This window comes from Polypterus senegalus, chromosome 3, assembly GCF_016835505.1.
Source record: "Polypterus senegalus isolate Bchr_013 chromosome 3, ASM1683550v1, whole genome shotgun sequence".
NCBI classification, from domain to species: domain Eukaryota; kingdom Metazoa; phylum Chordata; class Cladistia; order Polypteriformes; family Polypteridae; genus Polypterus; species Polypterus senegalus.
The window spans coordinates 263292172-263309104 of record NC_053156.1 but is presented as its reverse complement, the minus strand read 5'-3'; positions in this window follow the sequence as shown (position 1 = coordinate 263309104).

The following is a 16933-nucleotide window of genomic DNA, read 5'->3' as shown; positions in this document are numbered from 1 at the left end:
GTTTTGGGTTGTGGAACGAATCATCTGAGTTTCCATAATTTCATATGGGGAAATTCACTTTGATATACGAGTGCTTTGTACTGCGAGCACGTTTCCGGAACGAATTATGCTCGCAAACCGAGGTTCCACTGTACGTCCATAACATGCAGCTCGGTCACTGTGTGAGGCGGCATTGGGTCCCCCATCCCAACGCCTCCCACGTTGTTGGCTGCCTGCCCATATAAGGCCGTCCGTCACTCCAGTCTCTTGATTCTCTTTCTTGCTTCGCCACGGGATTCACGTCTCCCTGCTAACTACAGCCTTTTTATTTAATCCATGGCTTCTCCGCTGTTTTATTGTTCATTTATTACGATTGTAGTTATTGTGTAGGTATTTTAGACTTACTTTACATTGTTTAGGTACCCATTTCCTTTATCGTTCCAACCATACCCCCATTAACATGTCTATCGAGGTGATCACCATCGATCAAAGAACTGTCACTTACCGAGTGGTTTCCATGCCCGCAGATGGCACCTACCTTTTCCATTCTCTTTGTTACATATTGCACGGCCATATCAGGCTCACTCTTGATATCCGGAGGAACATTGTGTCTTATGTATTGAATGACTGGGACAGGTTCAAGGTGTGGACTGATGACGGTACAGGAGATAATTATAATACACAGGAGCACTAGAAGAGTGAAATGCTTAAGCCCTTCACCTATGGTTCTGCATGTGAGTTGATGACTGCTGCTGAATTGTTCGGTTGTCACTTTCAAGTGTACCGAAATGGCCAAATATATTACACCTTTTGACAACCGCCAATGGCTCTTAAACATCTTAGATTCACAGGTGATGATTTGAGTAGTGGACACTTTGATGTTTATGAATGTTTAAACTCTCAAAAGCTGGATGCGAAGTTATCGATGAAACCGGTTGTGTGCTTACAACGCTTGACAGATGCCGAATGTCACTTCAACACAACTAGTCCTGCAAATACTGTCGTAATTGAAGACATTAGAGAAAACTTAAAAAGTTACATCCATCATTCTTCCTGTACATCCATTCATCCACTATTGTATCCAACATCATATCAACAATTGGAAACCTCAGAATTTGAGGAAGCAAATCTGTAGTCTTGACAAGGGAGGCACTAAAACAGACCCTTGTAGTCTCTCCCACAGAACAGAAAACACAAAATTATGAACAGTCAGGAGAACAGTGTCAGGAGATCTGGCCACAGGTTTGTAGAAGATAGGCACTAAGATGGATATTTGGCATGTTGCTTTAAGTAGTGGACACTTTGATGTTTATGAATGTTTAAACTCTCAAAAGCTGGATGCGAAGTTATCGATGAAACCGGTTGTGTGCTTAAAACGCTTGACAGATGCCGAATGTCACTTCAACACAACTAGTCCTGCAAATACTGTCGTAATTGAAGACATTAGAGGAAACTTAAAAAGTTACATCCATTCATCCACTATTGTACCCAACATCATATCAACAATTGGAAACCTCAGAATTTGAGGAAGCAAATCTGTAGTCTTGACATGGGAGGCACTAAAACAGACCCTTGTAGTCTCTCCCACAGAACAGAAAACACAAAATTATGAACAGTCAGGAGAACAGTGTCAGGAGATCTGGCCACAGGATTGTAGAAGATAGGCACTAAGATGGATATTTGGCATGTTGCTTTTGACAGCCTTGTATGTTGAGTTTTTTGTGTCATGTTATGTCATTTTTCCAACCTGCCTAATCCAAACCAGGGTCATCGGTGGCGCTGGAGCCTATTCCAGCTAGCATAGGGCACAAGGCAGGAACAAACCCTGGACAGGGTGCCAAACCATCTAAGGGCTAATACACACACACACACCCACACACCAGGGTTGATAAAGTGTTGCCAGTTCATCTAATCTGCATGTCTTTGGACAGTGGGAGGAAACCCATTCAGACATGAGAAGAACATGCAGGGAGGACCCAGGATGCAAATGCTTTTCTCCTGTCTGAGAGGTAACACCACTACCATTGTGCCACCATGTTGCCCATATTGAGTTTGTGCCTCTTAGAAAACCGTTATAATGGCATCAGCTGAGGTGATGTGAAATTGCCTTGGACCCAAGTCAGGACTCTAGCAGCTGCATTTTGAATTTTTTATATGGTGTTTGCACGTTAGGAGGCAAAATAATTAATGAGAGAAGTGCAGTAATAGAGGTAACAAATGCTCAACAAGGGGTTAGGGCACTGAATCAGAGGAGGTAGGGTCAGACTTTGGTAATACATAACAATGAATTAGAATGTGAACTTTAAGAAAGAAAATTAACTTGTATAAAACACTTTATGGATCCTGGGAGAAATCACAATGGAATCATTTCTGATACAGTTAATCACCACTAGGAATTACTACACCCCCAGGACACCATCACTAAAAATGTGTCACTTACCCACCTGTTTCCATGACAACAGTTATAATGAGTTGATGTAAATGCTACATTACATTTGCCAAGTGTATGTTTAAAATCTTGAAATTTCTGTAATTTTAGAAAAGTAAAGCAGAAATTAATAGCAGGACTCACTGTTCAGAAAGACCACTTGAAATCAGAATTTTCAACAGTCAGGCCCATGTGTTTTTGTAAAGAAAATATCTGTGTTTTTATCATATTCTTTCTTACCAAGGTTTCAGATGTAGTGACCCATTCTGCAGAGTTACTTCTGCAGGATTGTGACTCTTAGAAAAGGCCAGATCAACATCACTAACTAGCAGACCCCAGACAGCGATGCAAAATTTATCAAGCAGCACTTAATTTTCAGTCCAACTGCATCTGTGATCAGTGGCAGAAGGAGAGGGAGGAGAAACCAGATTTGAGAAAAACATTCTCAAAATAAATCTGGTCATCTGAGCTCTCTTAAAGGCCGTGCTTTTAAGCTCAACACACACCATTCTAATTTTCTGTGATCATTGCAAGTGAATTTGACTTAGAATCTTCAGTTTGTTTGTCATCTTATTATATTTAGTATATTTGACTAATAGAGCATGATGTCAACTGCTAGTATAGTTCAGGCTATAGATTAAATCTGAAATTTTACATACTGTAACAGCATTAATTGTGGCAGGCAAAACAGAGGCAGTTCGATGCACTGGTGGCCATCTCATAACATTAATGGTGGCATTTAAAATCTGAGGAACTTAATTTCCTCCAATTATGTTCTATTGTCCACTATTACTTGTAAAGACAATAGTATATGTTTTGTGTAATGTGTAGGAATATCACTGAAAAAGAGAAAGGACACTGACCAGTATTTGAAATGGATATAGCTACTGTACAAAGGATCAAACATCAGATTTGCATATGCAGACAGGATACTCCAAGTCCATATCCTGTGAAAACTGGAGTATGCCAGGGATCAGTAATATCCCCACTCCTGTTTATCATGTGCATCTTTGTCAATCCAGATGCCCAACCATGAATCATTTTCCATGCGGATGATATCTCAATTTCTCTTGAGGCATATGAAGAACAAGAGCACAACTTTGGAATAACCGCCTTGCAGAATTTGGCCTCTAGTTAAACCAAGATAATGCCCTGAATATGGATTACAGCACAACGGAAGTGTCAGAATCCACATGCAACCAGTCACATAAAACTACCACTTTCAAGTACCTAGGCTACCAGTTGGGAAAGACTCAAGAGCCAAATATTCTCTGTGTGGATGCAATGCAAGAAAATGACCAGCTTGCTCTGAGACAAACAAAAGACAATAAAAGTCTTCTTCTTTCGGCTGCTCCCGTTAGGGATTGCTACAGTGGATCATCTTCTTCCATATCTTTCTGTCCTCTGCATCTTATTCTGTTACACCCATCACCTGCATGTCCTTTCTCACCACATCCATAAACCTTCACTTAGGCCTTCCTCTTTTCCTCTTCCCTGGCAGCTCTATCCTTATCATCCTTTTCCCAATATACCCAGCATCTCTCTTCTGCACATGTCCAAACCAACGCAATCTCACCTCTCAGACTTTGTCTCCCAACCATCCAACTTGAGCTGAACCTCTAATGTACTCATTTCTAATCCCATCCATCCTCGTCATGCTCAGTGCTAATCTTAGCATCTTTAACTCTGCTACCTCCTGCTTTCTGGTCAGTGCCACCGGTCTCCAACCCATATAACATAGCTGGTCTCACTACCATCCTGTAGACCTTCCCTTTCACTCTTGCTGATGATAACCGTCTGTCACAAATTACTCCTGACACTCTTCTCCAGCCATTCCACCCTGCCTGCACTCTCCTTTTCACCTCTCTTCCACAAACCCCATTACTCTGTACTGTTGATCCCAAGTATTTAAACTCATCCACCTTCACCAACTCTACTCCCTGCATCCTCACCATTACAATGACCTCCCTATCATTTACACACATGTATTCTGTCTTGTTCCTACTGACCTTCATTCCTCTCTTCTTTCAACCTCTCCAGCAATGCAAGCAAATAACCAGCTTGCTCTGTGACAAACAATAAAAGTAAAATCCAAAATATATAGAAATGGCATCTGACCATCAGCTGAAAGGTAAAGCTCTCAATTTACCAATTCATCTATGTTCCTGTCCTCACCTATAGCCACAAGCTTTGGGTACTGACCAAAGGAAACAAGAGTGTAGATATCAGCAGCAGAATGGAGTTTCTTTCTTTATTAGTGTGTCTAAGGTGAGGAGCTCAGACATTTGGGAAGAGCTCAAAGCTCAGCATCAAAAGGAGCCATTTGAGGCGGTTCAGCATCTGATTAGGATGCCTCCAGGACACCTACCTGGGGATGTGTTTCAGGGACATCCAAACGGGAGGAGAACTCTGGGCAAACCCAGGACATACTGTAGAGATGATGTCTCTCAGCTGGCTTTAAAATGCTTTGGTATCGCTCCCAAAAGAGTTGGAAGAGGTTATGGGGAAACGAACATCTGGGCATCTTTGCTCAGATTGTTGCTGTGGACCCATGAAAGCACCAGAAAAAGGATGGATGGATGGAGGGAGGAATGGAAAGATACATACATGCTACATACAATGTAAGTGAAGATGCTTGGATGGAGCATTGGAATCATACATCTGTACCAGACCCCAAACAATGCTTTATGGGACAAACTAGCAGTGGTGCCAATCAATGAAAAAGCTGTGGAAGTCCAGTATCAATGGTATGACTACTTAATTGAAAAGCAGCCCCAGCAGAGTCGCAACCAAATGGAAAAGACCAAGAACAAAGCCTAAGACATGGTGGCATGAGCTGTTGAAACATGATATAATGGAAGCCAGATTAAAACCAAGGAATGCATAGAAATGTGATAAATGGAGGATGATGAAATGAAAAGTGGACCACACACCTCAGAAAAGACACCAGAAAGAAATGATCTTGTAGGAATATGGATTGATTTTTTTAGTCCTAGCAAGATGTTATCCTTGATAGTCAAGAACAAATGCCATTTTATAAGTATGGTTTGAAAATTTAAACATATTATCTACATATTTGTTTATGCTGAAATATGCATCATTCACTACTGTTACTTCATCATTTTCAATGACATTAAACATTCCACAAGCATTAGGCTGCTTTCCCTATGGCAGACTACTAGCCTTATCAGGGAATTGAGACTCTTCCTTTTACCTGCTAGTGGTGTGTAAAAATTTGGCAAGTTGGTGTTTCAGTTAAAACTGATATTTTAAAGTATGTCTTCCATCAACAGATAACATAAGATATGAACAGCTAATAAATTTACTTTGATGAACAGGACATACATTTTACAACCTGTTATTATTTCTTTTGGGCAGCACAATGGTCATCCCTGCTGCATATTGATCCAGTGTCCTAGGTGCAAATCCCATGCATAGTCACTGTCCATGTGTAGTTTACCATGCTCCCTGTGTCTGCATGGGTTGTCCTCTGGGTATTCCAATTTTCCAAGCACAGGTGAATTTGTGACTCTAAATTGGTGCCAGTGTGTGTTTGGGGGTGTGCATGCCCTCTAACTGTGAATCGGATTAAGTGTGTTGGAGAATGTTATGATATATTTTTTATTGTGAGTTAAACTATCTAGTCATCATATTTTGTATATGAAGTTAGGAAATGACAGACAAATGGATGTTAGTCACTAAGAGATGGCAAGTAACATGTCCTTTACAAAATTTACATTTCAATGAAAAGTTATAAATGGAATGAAATTAAATACAGTTATACATAAAGTGAAGTACCTACAAATTATAAAAGCACAGAAATATTTTCAAAATGTATTCTTTTCAAACTAATTTTCATCCACCCATTTTTCTAAACCATTTTTTTTCTAGTACAGTTTCAACGAGAGTCATAGACTATACCTGCAGCATCAGGCACAACGTAGCATTCAGTTGTATACAAGGTGGCAGTCCACTACAGGGCACATTCACATACATACCTACAGTTCACCAGTGTAAAGTTGGCAAAAAATTTGACAAATATGAATTTTCAAAAACAAAACTAATATACACAGGGAGAACACTAAAACAACACAGTAGACAATGGATGAAATGGTGGTGCCATGACTAGTTGCTTCTCCCCAGCTTCATTTACATAAATTAGATTTTTGGCTCTACAGTATTTGGAGCTTCCATCTGCCTTAGTGGGTTGCCAACTGGTACACGGGTTTTCTCGCTCTCTTGTTCCTCCAAAAGCTATTTGTCCACTTACCAAGTACAGCACCTCGAGGGTCTGTCACAATACATATCTTTTCTAGAGATTTTCAGATGCAGACTTCATTTACAAAATTTTAGAATGCCAGGGGCATTTGCAGTGTGCTCTCATGACCATCAATCATGTAGTGTGACATACCCAAAATCAGTTCAACCAGTCTGCAACTCACCCCAATAAAACCAGAGAGGTTTGATTTTGACTTAGGTTTTAAGGTGGGCTCTGTGTTACAGACTGTGTATGTGAAAACTGACACCAATGAGAGCTCAGTCGGAATTATAATGTGTATAATACATCCATCCATTGTTCAACCCGTTGAATCCGCACACAGGGTCACAGGGGTCTGCTGGAGCCAATCCCAGCCAACACAGGGCGCAAGGCAAGAACCAATCCCAGGCAGGGCACCAACCCACCGCAGGACACACACAAGGGACAATTTAGAATCCCCAATCCAACTAACCTGCAGGTCTTTGGACTGTGGGAGGAAACCGGAGTACTTAGAGGAAACCCACGCAGACACAGGGAGAACATGCAAACTCCACACAGGGAGGACCTGGGAAGCGAACCCGGGTCTCCTAACTGCGAGGCAGCAGCGCTACCACTGTGCCACCCTGTGTATAATACAGCAACAAGAAATAAGTAACATGGGTGCTTTGGATCTTGCAAAGAGAAGAGAGGCTTATCTGTCTGATTCTGATGTGTCTTCTTTTATGTACCATGACAAATCTGAAAAAAAGAAAAAAAGCTGATTGTAGCTGAACCTGCCATAGCTTTATACAACACTGGCTCTGTCAGACAGCATGTTATTGTCTGTCAGAAAAAAGAAGCAGATTTGTTATACAGTACTATGGAAATAAAAAACTGCGCTGGAAAGTTTTCACAAGGTCATGTAATTAGTCATTCCTTGTGATTTCTAGTCATGTAACTGGACTTCCTTAGGCAATGAGATCAGCATTCCCATATGGACTAGCGGTTAGGATTCCTGGTTTTCACCCAGATGGCCCGGGTTAGACTCCCGGTATGGGAATCACCGTTTTAAGGGTGGAGTGGTGGCTCTGACGCTAAGGATCTGCGCTGGTATCCCAAAGGTTGCCGGTTCGAATCACTGTCACTGCCAAAAGAGATCCTACTCTGCTGGGTCCTTGAGCAACACTGACCCTGCGCTCTGACCCCAAAGGGTATGTGAAAACTAACAAATTCCTAAAACAAGAAATTGTATAAGGTGAAATAAAGAACAAAAAAACAAAAAAAAAACTGCAGTTGTTTGACATACAGTAAGTAAGCTATGTAATGTGACACTGGTTTTATCTAAGAGTCTCTCCCCTGGACACCTTGTAAGTACATGCTTAACTGCACTTTCCTGGATCCCTTAGTTGAATTAGTTGTACTGACTTCACCACTAACATCACCCAAGATGACAGAGTCATGAAAGACAAGAGCTTACATCCTCTTACTAAACTATGATCTTGATACATTTAATCAGTAGAATTAAGCAGTGCAATTTTCAGGAACTCTAGTAAAGCATAACACTTAGTCAATAAGAGCAGTTAAATATTTAATGATACTTTCCCAAGATACAGAAGCCAAGATACTAATAATAGAAAATAATAAATGTTATTCAATAACCTATTCATGTGTTATGAATCTCCATGTGGACACCCTTTATCTAAACTGTTAGCCAATTTTATTACCCTATTGGACATTTAAAATAATCTTGAATTAGTCAAAATTAAAGATACAGTGGGAATACACGTGTCGTTCGATAAATCTTCATCTGCTCACTTGTAGCAGTCACGTTAATCAGTCTCGAAAATGTGTCCACACAGTTCTCAGACAAGAAAGGAAGCATTTTAAAACAAGAATCTAGATCTGATGCTTGTTGACAGCAGTAATGAATGAATGGAACATAAAAGAAAAAGTACAGGCCGTCATGACTGACAACTCCGCTACTATGATCCTGTGCAGTACAGCGAATGGAGGTACTGCACGCCCGCTGCTTTGCACACACAATCACTTTTGTATGTCAGGCTGCTCTAACAATTGCAACTTGCTTTGTCGGGTGTGGTGTGTTGCAAATTTTTTCCACCGTAGCATTCCTCCTAACCATATTCTTAAATACAAACGTTTATTGGATTTAGCAAATCCCATACTTGTGATTGATTGTGATCACACAATAAAACAGCACATTCAGAATGCTAAACAGGTTTTTGGAACAACAGCCATCTCAGCAGCTCTGCAAACTCTATAGGCATCGAGATTGTTTGCAGTGTTACTGGAATGCATTGCTTTTGTCTGCAACACATCTGCTACTGGTTCCCAGTCATGTGCTGCCCTGGATGTTCAGCTGTCACAAGTTAGGGCTGTTCTCTCCCCTGGCCTGAGAAACATGGCAATGCTTTGCTTAAGATCTTCATTAAGCCTAGGTACGATAACTTCACTCAGTTGTTTTCTGGTTTATATAGCATACCACAGTTCCAACACCCGTATCATTTGTCAAAAGCTCTTCTTTTTAACAATGGTGTAGGGTCTCATATGTTTACAGATAAAGCTGTTATAGATTTGGTTATTTTTTGGGGAGTTACACAGCTTACATATGGCTCTAATTTAATCCTGTTGTTCTACATTGACACACTATTTGAATCCATAGTAAGTCCACATGTCTGATTTAAGCGTCTAAGACACTGATTTTAGTTAAGGACAAACCATTTTGTATGAAATAGAAAGGTGCTTTTTCTGTAGAAAGCCTTAACAGGTACATTGGCAATATCTACTGGATCGGATGCCAAAAACAAAGATAAGCAAAAATTTTCATATAGTAACTGAGCAGGCTATAAATTCATGAAATTGATCTTCAGACTTTAAGAATCAATAATAACGAATCATTTAAACGAAAAATAACAATCAGAATATTGATATTCGTACCAAGGCCTACTGAGAGGTCAGCAAAAAGGATTCAAAAAGACACAAACAAGCTTCACAACTTGGTGAACATTTGGAAAATGCAGTGTAACATAGAAAAGTGCTATACGAGGGCAGCAACAATAATGTCAAGTAGAAACATAAAATAGGAGACACTGTAAAAAAGGAAGTAACTTTTGAATTTGATTTTAGGGATTTATGTGCTAAGCAAGGTGCTGAAGCAATTAAAAACACAAATAAAATATTAGGTTATATCATAAAAACTGTTTTATAACTCGAGAGATGTTTTGCTTAGAATATGTAATGCACTAGAGTACTGTGTGCAGTTCTGGTCACCATGTTACAAGATAGACATAGCAGCACTTGAAGCTGTGCAGAGAACAGCAACCAGATGCATCCCAGGACTTAAGGACATGTACTGCTCTGACAGTCTCAGAGAATTAAGAGGTGGAGACTGTGTGGAGACCTAACTCAGGTCTTCAAAATACTCAGATCCAGCAGAACTCTTTCAGCTTAAAGATGAGACACGTATTAGAGGGCACTTGTGATAATTAGGGGAAGGTACATTTAGGACTGAAGCTAGAAAGTACTTATTTACTCAAAGAGCTGTGGGAGTCTACAGTAGAACAATCTACCAAGGCATATATTATAGTTGAAGCAGAACCTTGGCAACCTTTAAGAAGTATCCGGATGAGTATTGGGATAGCTTAGCTAACTAGCCAAGCAAACAAGCCTGATGGACTGAATGATCTCCTCTCATTTGTTAGATTTCTTATTTTCTTATTCTGTACACAGTGCTAATTAGCTGACATTGGATTCCTGTAATCCTGTAAAAAAATATGAATGGATAGATGGTTAGTCAGTCAGTCAGTCAGTGATTCTCCAACCTGCTATATCCTAACTACAGGGTCACTGGGGTCTGCTAGAGCCAATCCTAGCCAGCACAGGGCGCAAGGCAAGAACAAATCCCGGGCAGGGCGCCAGCCCAGCACAGGGCACACACACACACACACCAGACACACACTAGGGACAATTTAGAATCGCTAATGCAACTTACCTGCATGTCTTTGGACTGTGTAAGGAAACCGGAGCACCCGGAGGAAATCCACACAAACACAGGGAGAACATGCAAACTCCATGCAGGGAGGACCCAGGAAGCGAACCCAGGTCTCCTTACTGGTTAGTACCATTTCAAATAATAAAACTTTGGAAGAGTTGTTGTAGTTATAGATAAATATTAACAAGTGGAGTGTTTGTCATGGGAAATATATGTTTCCATTAGTAGGTTTTTAACCACTTAACTTTGGATTTAATTGGCTTTCTGTATATAAACTCACATTAACATCCTGCTAAACATCTATTTAAATAAATGTCTGAATGCAGCTGTTTTCTGGAGAGTATTGACTGAAACTATAAAGTCGATTAAACACCTGCAAACCAAATAAAAAGTTAGTAAAATTACAGCTCACTTTGCATAAAAAATGACACCCAATTAGGATACCAACAAACTTGGTGCACAATAAAGCATTGCATATAAAAGATATGCAGACATTCTTTAAACTACAGTGTAGTTTGACACAAATATAATTAAAAGCAGATTATTACAATTTAAATTAGCATGGCTGTTATTATGTATACTGTATAACAAACTGTGCAGTATTTAACAAAACACAACTTGTAGCAGGCAAGAATATGAAGCAGCAGAGGCCCTTTTCCACAGCAAACATACTTTTTTCTTTAGAGCTGTATATTCCACATGCTATTCATGCAAAAGAAACAGCTCTGTATAAATTAAATACACTTACAGATAATGCTTTGTTACTAGCTAACAAAAAAACATTAATTCATATTAGTTAAAAGACTTTCGCTTCACAGAAAAGATTGTGTGTAGGATCATCCCTTGTGAACTTAGTGAATGCAGTCCGGTTCCTGTCAAAATACTTACCCAGAACACAGGATTTAGAAAAAATGGCCAGCAGAGGTCACTAAAAGCTACAAAATTCAAACTGTCAGGCTCAAATTACTAATACAGTATACTGGAGTGTTTTTTGTGTAAAACAGGAGTTTTCAGGTTCAGTCTTGGGCTCCTTCTGGTGTAACTACAGGAGTGGATGTAGAGGTGGTCCATTCCTGCAAGTACCTGGGGGTCCGTACCAATGACATGTTGGACTTGTCTCAGAAAACAAGGAACTGTACAAGAAAGGGCAGAAAAGGATCTTCTTCCTTAGAAGAGTGTGCTCCTTTAATGTGGGAAGTGACATCCTTCAAACATCTTCTATAATTCTGTGATGGCTATTGTGATTTTCTACACTGTGATGTGCTGGGCTGGTAACATCACTTCAAGAGAGGCCCAACGAATCAACAAGGGAAATAAAAGGGCAGGCTCAGTTATGGGATGTACTTTGGACCCCCCAGAGGATGTAGCGAAAGAAAAAATTAAAACAAGACTGATGGGATTGGCTACGGCAGACCCCCATGACCCTGTAGTTAGGATGTAGCGGGTTGGATAATGGATGGATGGATGAGTGCCATTATGAACAATGCTGCACATCCTCTCTCTGTCACACTAACATTCAGGACTTCCACTAACAACTTATTCAGCAAAAGTGTGACAGGAAATGCTACAGAGTCTCCTTTATACCAACAGCAAAATACACCTGCATAATACCTCACTATGAGAGTGACAGCCAAGTCAGAAGTTTTCTTTCTTTTTAATTTTCTTTCTTTTTAGTCTCTCTTGTGTGTGTTCAGACTACAGTGTGAGTGTATATTTATTTATTCATCTACCTATTTATGTTTTTATTTATTTAAAGAGCTTCAGTAAAAAGCCATATACTGTATCTCCTGGAGACAAATTAAGTTCTGTCTAACCTACCATAAAAATACAGCGGAGCTGATATGGAGTATGTGCCTAAAAACAACATGTCAGTATTCAGGACAGAATTAAATATTTCTAAAACTGATAAAAAGGATCAGGTCAGGTCAAGTCAGGTTGCACAGCATGCACTGGTACAACGCATTGCTGCACCCACCACATGACGAAACAGCTCGGGAATTCTGGTTGGCAACCCCCGGGGCAAATATGCAGTCCAGTCCCAATCTCTGGAAATGACCATCTATTTGCTGCTTGTCAGGTGTTACGTGGGCATTCCCTTGGCCTGGTCCAGCTGCTCAGGTCCTCAGCAAAGCTGCTCATGTCCTCAGTAATGAGGATCTTGCGAGCCAGGTTAGCCTCATGGAAACGCTCCACATGTCAATAGTGTCTTAACTGACGCTCCCTCTCAATGCGGGTAATGTTTGTTATTCGTGACTTTGTGAGCAACCTTTCGTTCGACACAAAGGCAAAGAAACGGTACCCAAGGATTCTCTGAAGAGACACAGTACCAAAGGAGTCCAGTCTTCATCTCAGGTCACTGGATAGTGTTCATGTCTCTCAACCATACAGCAAATGGGGCTGTGGGGCATCTGTTGGTGAAGAAAGATTTACTGATCTTGAGTTTACCGATGATGCTGTGATCTTCACGGAGTCAATGCAGGCTCTGATCAGGGCTCTCAAGAGACTGAGTGAGCAGTCTGAGCGTCTGGGCTTGCTAGTTTCCTGGATAAAAACCAAAACCCAGGCCTTTAATGACTTCTTGGGAACAGCCATCAGCAGTGTGTCTGTCTGCGGAGAGAGTGTTGACCACATTGAGAGGATTACTTACCTCTGTAGTGACATGCATGCCTCTGGTGACTCTACCTGTGAAGTCAGTAGATGGATTGGGCAAGCATGGGGGGTCATGAGGTCGCTGGAAAGGGGTGTGTGGCGCTCCCAATATCTATAAAAAGGATAGTAGTATAGACAGTTAAAATTTAAAAATGCAATGTTAATTTTGTTATTCTTACATTCATTCTGAATATGGTACATGCTTATTCTGATACAGTACAGGATACTTGAATACTACTGATTAACCCAGTAGAAGGATTAAATCCTGTAAGGGGCACCACACAGAGAATACTCATCCACACACTGTAATACAGGTCTTTGAGATGGATAAGAAACTGGAGATTCTGAATAAAAGCCATCTGTCCATTTTCAAACCTGTCTATGTCATTCAGCAGTTGTTCAAAGCTGATCCTGTGGCTAGGACGTTGGATATCTCTGGGTCCACAGATCTTGACGCTGATCCCCCTATTAGCTGTGAACCACACAATCTCACTGAGATTGCACAGGTGGTGAACCAGCTGAGCAGAGGGAAAGGCTGCAGGGATCTGTGGTATCCGGGGTGAACTTCTCCAGGCTGGTGGTAAGGCTGTCCTCCTGGCATTGCAAGCAATCTTTGCTTCCATTAGGGAGACTGGCATCATCCCAACTTACTGGAAAACAGGACTTGTCATCCCTATCTGGAAAGGGAAGGGTGATTGCCTGGATTGCAGCAACTACAGTGGGATAACACTGCTCTTGGTGCCAGGTAAAGTCCTTGCTAGAGTCGTCGTCAATAGGGTCCGTGATCACTTGTTCACCTACCAGCAACCGGAACAGTCTGGTTTTATGTCTAAAAATTCTACCATCGACCGCATCCTGGCACTGAGGGACCCATGGAGCACAAACGAGAGTATCGGCAGAGTTTCTTTGCAGCCTTTGTCGATCTTCGCAAAGCATTTGACTCAAGTTGATCGCGCTGCCCTGTGGGACATCCCGAGGGTTCGCGAGATCCCCTCGAGGTTGCTGGATATCATGGCCGGCCTGTACACTGGTCTGTGAGTGTTGTTCAGAGTTGAGGCAGAACCTCTGTGTTTTTCCAAGTTGATTCTGGGGTTCGTCAGGGGTGTGTTCTTGCTCCTACTCTGTTCAATGCTTGTATGGACTGGGTGTTGGGGAAGGTCGTGGGGTCCAGTGGCTGTGGGGCATCTGTTGGTGAAGAAAGATTCACAGATCTTGACTTTGCTGACCATGCTGTGATCTTCGCGGAGTCAATGCAGGCTCTGATCGGGGTGCTCGAGAGACTGAGCGAGGAATCTGAGTGTCTGGGCTTGCGAGTGTCCTGGATAAAAAACAAGATCCAGGCCTTTAATGACCTCTTGGGCACAGCCATTAGCAGTGAGTCTGTTTGCGGAGAGAGTGTTGACCTTGTTGAGAGGTTTACTTTTCTTGGCAGTGACATTCATGTCTCTAGTGACTCATCCTATGAAGTCAGGTGACGAATTGGGAGAGCATGAGGGGTCACGAGGTAGCTGGAAAGAGGTGTGTGGCGCTCCCGATATCTTTGCAAAAGTACAAAGGTCCAAGTCTTTAGAGTCCTGGTGCTTCCTGTCTTGCTATATGGTTGTGAGACATGGACACTATCCAGTGACCTGAGACAAAGACTGGACTCCTTTGGTACTGTGTCTCTCTGGAAAATCCTTCGGTTTCGTTGGTTTGACTTTGTGTTGAATGAGCGGTTGCTCCTGGAGTCCTGAATGAGGCACATTACCTGCATTGTGAAGGAGCGTCAGTTACGGCACTACAGTCATGTGGCACATTTCCCCGAGGGTGATCCGGCTCGTAAGATCCTCATTGTTGGGGACCTGAGTGGCTGGACCAGAATAGAGCCTATCCTGCCAGCACCAGAGACACAGCAAGAACCAACTCCATTATAGAGCTCAGTCATGCTCACTTATACAGAGTCGGTTTCCCAACATCAAGTAACATTTGGGATGACAGAAGGACAAGTGGACAAAATGCTAACTTGTGTTTTATATTATAGTATATTATACCCATAAAATTATTATCCATTATTATTTATTCATCCATCATAAATAATTAGCTATTGAGAGTAACTATACAGTAATTATCACTTGCAAAATTTCATGAAAACATTTTATGTACACCAATCCATCCACTTTGTAAACTCACTTAAGGGTCACAGGGAAGCTACGCAAGGCAGAAACAATCCCAGACAAGTTGCCAGCCTATTGCGGCATGAACACACAGCAGGGCCAGCTTAGCATCGTCTGTCCACCTAAGCCATATATCTTTAGAAACCAGAGCACCTGGAGGAAACCCATGTAGACACGGGCAGAACATGCATATTCCACACAGGGAAGATCCAGAACTTGAAACCCAGTCTCTCTATTGCAAACCTCTTCAAGTTTGAATTACACAGCCATCATACACTGGATACAACTGGCTGAACTAAGAATGGACTTGTACAACCTGGATAACTGACAGGTGAAATCAATACAGCTTGCATGGCAGTCATTTTGAAGAGTTTTATAATAGTCTATATTATGTTTACATCATAATCATGACGTCGTAACTAACTAAAAACCTAGTAGTCGGCCTGCTATAGTCTACATTGACTGGCCACTTCGTTAACTGTCATATTCTGGTCCCCCTGCTGTCTGAGATCAGCCTGCATTAATCTACAGACGAACACAACAAGATATGTAAAAGCTAAGTCAGCTAAGCTTCTCCGCTAGTTGTTGCTCAGCTGCTGGGAAATCTTTATATCATGCAATTTATTTCACTACATATTCACTACAAATTACAATAGAACTTTGGCGAATATAGGGAAGCCACTGAGGACTGAGTTGATGAAATTTGACATCTTCTGACTTTAAAATGCTGTAATTTAACTCATTGTACAAAGTAGTATTGTCTTGTGTACAGCTGATAATAGGACCATGGCTAATGGTAGTTAAAAGGTATTTTTAATCAGGAACACATGCATCCTATAGGTAAAAAGCAGTGTTTGTAGTGGAATCAAATTACTGTCAGTACTCTGTTTATCGTGATATAATACATTCGATCAGATATTTGTGGGTGGCGGACGGGGCTGCCACGTGAAAATTCACTAAGAGATACTAGTACGGTGAATAGTAGATCGTTGCGATACAAAGCTACTCGATCAAAGAACGAGAGCGATCTTCGTGAAAATTAACGAAGAAGTGCCGCTAGTCACCGATAATTTAACATTTTTTTTTTTGCATTTATATAACGCTTTTCGCACTACTCAAAGCGCTCAGCAATTGCAGGTTAAGGACCTTGCTCAAGGGCCCAACAGAGCAGAGTCCTTTTTGGCATTTACGGGATTCGAACCGGCAACCTTCCGATTGCAGGTGCAGATCCATAGCCTCAGAGCAAGTCCAATAAGAAATGATGCCTGTACTCTTTGTTGAAAGTGGAAGAGGGGGGTCAATACTGTATATCAGTGTGTACTAGTGTAGTGAAAATTTCAGTTCCTGGTAAATAAAGTAAAATAGAATTTCTCTGCGCGTTATACGAATGCGTACAGTTTTACGTCGCTCAATTTAAATACTGTTAAAAAATAATTAGGAACCAATAAAAAATTGTTTTGAAGACTGGCATCCCGTCC